Genomic DNA, 6,000 nt, shown 5'->3' with positions numbered 1-6,000 from the left:
AAATAAGGTTACTTGGACAATTTTATGAATAAAAGTACTCGTGTGGAAAGTCGATCGGAGCAACGAGTCTTGATAAAAATGTAGTTCTACTTGACGACATCAAACCCGCTCGTCCACCATTATTTGAAATGAATAATTATCAAAGCAGAAATAATAATGATAACGTTAATTCAACAACATTTATAACAGGAATAATACAAAGTATGCTAAAATGAAGTCGTAAACAAAAAGTACAGTACCTATATGGAAGTTTAAGTCACAATTGTGATAGCAGATATTTTTTCAAAAGAAATATCAAGTTCTGTAGATTCGTGGTGTTTTTAAACTAACAAGCTACTCTACTATGAAATATCGAATTCATTCCATATTTTGTATGTACATAATACGTGTGGAATAATCACGTTTCGTGTTGATCAGTTATCTGAATCTCATGAAACTCAACATTCGAATGTTTCAAATTCTTCCTCACAGCTAAACTGTTGAGGAGTTTCACTGATAATTATAATTTTATGGGAGAAATTCTTCAACACGAATCTAAATTTAGCTGAAAAAAACGCACATCGGAAAAAATAATTACTATACTAATAAAAAGCAAACGAATGAACTACAAAAACGGCTGCACATGATCAGGTGAAAAATATCCAGGGAATAATTATGTTCCATTTCCTTCACAGATGTTGACAAAAAAACCTTTTAGAAAGTTTTGATAAAAAATGAGAAACTGGAATGCGATTTTGTTTTGTTGAGTGGTGCGTTGTCATATGACTATCATTGTATTGTCAATATTCTATAGGATATTTTGAATTTTTTTGATATGTCCGAACAGTTTACATTCAATGAATATGCAGATATGCATGTATTTTATGGACGAGCATTTTGTAATGCTGCAGAAGCTCGTCGTCTGTATTCCGAACATTTTCCCAATCGAACGGTACCGTCAAGAGAAACATTCGAGCGTGTCGATCGCAGCTTGAGGGAGACAGGTATGTAATAATTGATAATTAATTTGAGCACGTTGTTTTATTTCGATATTATTGTAGGTACAGTTTTGCCAAAACGAGGTGGTGAGGGCGCTCCTAGGACTGTACGTACCGTTGTATTGGAGGAAAATATTTTGGAAGCCGTCGCTGATGATCCTTCAATGAGCATCAGAAATCTATCAGAACAGTTCCATATATCCAAGTCCACTATTCATAGAATAATTAGGGAACAACTGCTCCACCCATTTCACATCCAGAAGGTACATGCCATGACACCTCAAGATTTCCCAGCACGACTGGAATATGCCAATTGGTTCATGGATAGGCAAAGAGAGGATATGACTTTTATTAATCGAGTTTCAGTAGAGATAGAGTTATCAACTCTCATAATCTCCATATATGGGCCGAAGAAAATCCCCATGGGATATTGCAACCAAACACCAACGGAAATTCAACGTGAATGTTCGGGCTGGTATCATAGGAAACCATCTTATAGGACCATTCGTTCTACAGGACCGATTGAATGAAGAACGTTATTTGGAGTTCATTCAGAACGATTTGAATGGACTTTTGGAACATGTTCCATTGCAAACCTGAGGAGATATGTGGTTTATGCATGATGGCGCTCCTCCTTATTTTAGTTTGATTGTGCGTGACCATCTGAACCATATTTTCCACAATAGATGGATTGGTAGAGGTGGGCCATATTCATGGCCATCGCGGTCTCCGGATTTAAATCCATTGGATTTCTTTCTGTGGGGGCATCTAAAAAGCCTTGTTTACGCTACACCTATTCACACAACAGATGCATTGTTGAATAGAATAACATTACATTGTAAAGCCATACGAAACGACCCTGGAATGCTATTTCAAGTACAGAGAGGGTGTCTTCGCAGACTAAGAAAATGTATAGAGAGAGAAGGTGGTCATATCGAGCAGTTTCTGTAGCGGATTTTTCATTTCTGTTTGCTCTTGAGGCTCTTGAGTTTCGTTAGTTAAACGTGTTTGCATTATAAAAATTCGTTATGAACATTTTACCTATCATTTCCATTTTCCTCAGAAACTAATATTTTCGAATAATGGTAGACATCTCAGGATAAATGTTGTTGAATTAACGTTATCATAATTATTTCTGCTTTGATAATTATTCATTTCAAATAATGGTGGACGAGCGGGTTTGATGTCGTCGAGTGAAACTACATTTTTATCAAGACTCGTTGCTCCGATCGACTTTCCACACGAGTACTCTTATTCATAAAATTGTCCAAGTAACCTTAATTTGTTGAAAAATATTGAAAAATATCTGTCATTTCAAAGTTTTGGGGTGTGGACCATCGGGGGTAGTCCGTTCCTGACTTTGTAGCAAAACAACTGACTCCTGCATGAAAGCTCATCGAAGGAATTCATTTGTTTAGTCAATTACCAAAATTTGGATAATTTTGAATATTCACTTGAAAAGTTATCAAAGAAAAACATTTTTCATTTTGTAACTTCGAGGGCCCGTTACTTGGTAACGAAGGATTTTAGGAAAAAAAGTTTTATGAAGTACTGGTGATATTTTGACCCCATCTATACATTCCCGAGAGGAAAAGAGGAGGTCCAGGGACACCCTGTATATATATATATATATATATATATATATATATATATACATATAAAACATAATAACGAATAAAATAATATTAATAAAATACAATAATATTAACACAGGATAAATCCCCATCTGTATCTGTATCTGTAGAGTAGGGAGGGTGAGTGTAAGCCCACGCACTTAGGCCACATGTGACCCATTGTACATCCTCCCAAGGAGTTGTCCTCCTAGATCGTCGTCCATCCTGTCCTTTCCAGGAAGGTGGACAGGTCGCTGGGAGACATCTCCTTTATATCGGCAGGTGTAGGCCAAGACTCGCCGAACACACACTCTCTTATTGACGATAACTCCGGGCACTCGCACAGGACATGCCTGACAGTCTCATCTTCCTGTTCACACATCCTGCATAGAGGTGTGTCCACTAGCCCCATATTATGTAGGTGTTTCCTTAGCTGACAGTGGCCAGTCAGAAATCCTACTGTAAGGCGTAGATTTTTCCTGGTCATCGCCAGATATTTCTTCGGCGCCAGCTTCCCAGGGTCGCCCAAGGTGATCCTGGCAAGATTACATCCTTTGATTTCATCCCATCTCTTTAAAGATTGAGCATGGGTGTAACATTTGACTAGTTCCGCAATTGTCGAAGTCATCAGGCCGTGGGTGCCACTTGGTCCTAAAATTCTTAGTCCAGCCACTTCCTTGGCTGAAAAGTCGGCAATGCGATTACCCTTACTCCTGTCGTGCGCTTTAACCCACCTCAGGAAAATGTTATTATCTACCGAGGCTTTGGCTAAATCTTGGTGACACTAGTACTAGTCCTGAGGTTATACCTTGTCTGTTCAAGGCTAAGAGGGCTTGTCTGCTGTCACTGCAGATTTGCAAGAAATTCCTTTCCTGGTTAATCTTTTGTGGCGATTGAGAGGCCAGCCAGTTCTGTTTGGACCACGCTGTTATTTCTTCCCATTCCCCACTCAATTCTTAGGCTTAGTGATCTGGAATACACTCCACATCCTGAGCCTTCTTTGGTTTTTGAGTCGTCTGTGTAAATCTGTATTGCATTTATATCATCTGACTCTATGTTCTGCTTTATTTGTATTTTGTAGGGTTCAATTGCATCGCTTGTTGCCTGCAGCAGAGGTTGCGCAGTAAGCGCTTCACGCCACAGGCCCAGCCTCAATTGACCCATTTCTACTTCGAGGTTCACACTAGCCGTGCGCAATCGTACCATGGCCATCAAGGCAAACTCCTTAGCATACAGATCAAGAGGGGTCAGGCCCGTGAATAATTCCATTGCTGTGGTTGGTGTTGTTCTCCTGGCTCCTGTGATGTTTAAATAAGCCATTCGCTGTATTTGGTATGATTTTTGGACGGCCGTTGCTTGTGAAACTTTCTGTCCTCATGCAATGGCTCCATACGATACCATAGGTAGAGTTCCATGTTAGCTTTCTGTCGAGGATATTACCAAGGTGTCACCTCACAAACCACAAGAGGAGACTAAATCATCTGTCGGTAACAAATAAGACAGATGGGTATCCGCGGCTAAGCTAAACAGTGGAGACGTGAGCGAAATAAGTTGTATTTAGAATTGTAATTGATGAAAATGAGTTGGAAAGATAAATTAAGCATAAAGCACCAACTTTGTTGGGGTTTGGCTAAATTTGAGAAATCGGCAAATGTCAAATTTTCGAAAAACTGTAAAAAACTAAATTTGTACTAGAGAGCTAAAAATTGGTGAATGGGTAAAAAATTAAAAAACAATCATCTTTTCTCTTTACCGATTTTCGAAATTTCGAGCAATAACTGCTTTTCTGAACATTTTTTGGAAAAAATGTCAAATAGGACAGGGAAGAAAAATCACTTGATCGGTCATATACATGTCATTTGGCATCATTTTCAAAGCACAACCTAATGGAGATATCAAAAGTTGCTTGAAGAGATGAACAAAAAAAATCCCATTTGATGCTGACTTTATGTGTATATATATATATATATATATATATATATATATATATATATATATATATATATATATATATGTATATATATATTATGTCCTTTTTATATAACAGCCCTCGATAAAGCTAATAAACATTAGCGAAAGCTCGGGCAGCTAAAAAGAGTAAATATTTATTCTAATCAGACCGAATCCCCGAAAAACTACTATTCTATACATACATACGGTCGTTACACTATCAATTATATATATATATATATATATATATATATATATATATATATATATATATATATATATATATATATATATATATATATATATATATATATATATATTATGGGAAGTGATGCGACTACTTAGAGGTCTAAGAGCGACTGTAGACGAAATGTTAATTCTTGTGCACTAACAGAACATGTTAATTCGGAGGATCATCACGAAATTAATTTTGAAAACCCAAATATTTTAGATAGAGAAACCAATACAACTACAAGAATATTTTTGGAAATGATACATATTAATAACGAAGAACATTCAATGAATAAACGAACTGATATTGATAGTCTTAGTAAGATTTACACGTACCTACTGAAATATGATAAAGAAAATAAAAGATCTAGTAATTCGAGTATCATTCCCACTTGACATTGTCAGCCAAAATTGTTATCAACTGTCATTATTTAATGTTTTTCTATCTGTTTTTCAGTATATATATATATATATATATATATATATATATATATATATAATTTGTATATATATATATATATATATATATATATACAAATTATACAACAAATTATACACTTGGCTGCACCATACTGATGATGGGCCAAAAGCCCGAAACACGTGTCTATGGTTTGCCACTTTCATGAGTGCTATGTCCGATATTAACTTTTGTTTCTATATATATATATATATATATATATATATATATATATATATATATATATATATATATATATATATATATATATATATATATATATATATATATTACAATGTAGGTTTTCACGGATGGTAGAATATGATGTGTTGTTTTTCCGGGTGTTCATCCGTTGTGTACTATTCGATAGTCGACGTTTCGCCATCATCTCAGATGGCATTATCAAGACGAGTTACTGCTGCGCTTCGAGAGGTGTAACTGATGTCAGGTTCTTCTTGTGGTGTTTTTATATGGTTTCGCTTGCGTAAGTTGTATGGATTTGTTACCTGTTTTTCTACCTGAGGGTTGTTGATGGCTTTTGGTAGTTCTCCTACCTGTTTTTCTACCTGAGGGTTGTTAATGGCTTCTGGCGGTTCTCCTACCTGCGATGGTTCATTATCAATTTGTGGTTGTCTTTGGTGGTTGTTTTTAATTATTGTTTTCCAAATCCTTGGGATGTTTAGTGAGTCATCCCTTTTGTTTATGAGGCCTTGGTTTTCGATTTCGATAGCTTCCCTGATTTGTCGTATTCTTGGGTTTTGCACCTGTGCTA

Source organism: Leptinotarsa decemlineata, unplaced genomic scaffold (assembly GCF_025532065.1).
Source record: "Leptinotarsa decemlineata unplaced genomic scaffold, Ldec_3_MD MMD2_tig00001344_RagTag_RagTag, whole genome shotgun sequence".
NCBI classification, from domain to species: Eukaryota; Metazoa; Arthropoda; class Insecta; order Coleoptera; family Chrysomelidae; genus Leptinotarsa; species Leptinotarsa decemlineata.
Note: the sequence above shows the minus strand (reverse complement) of the source record.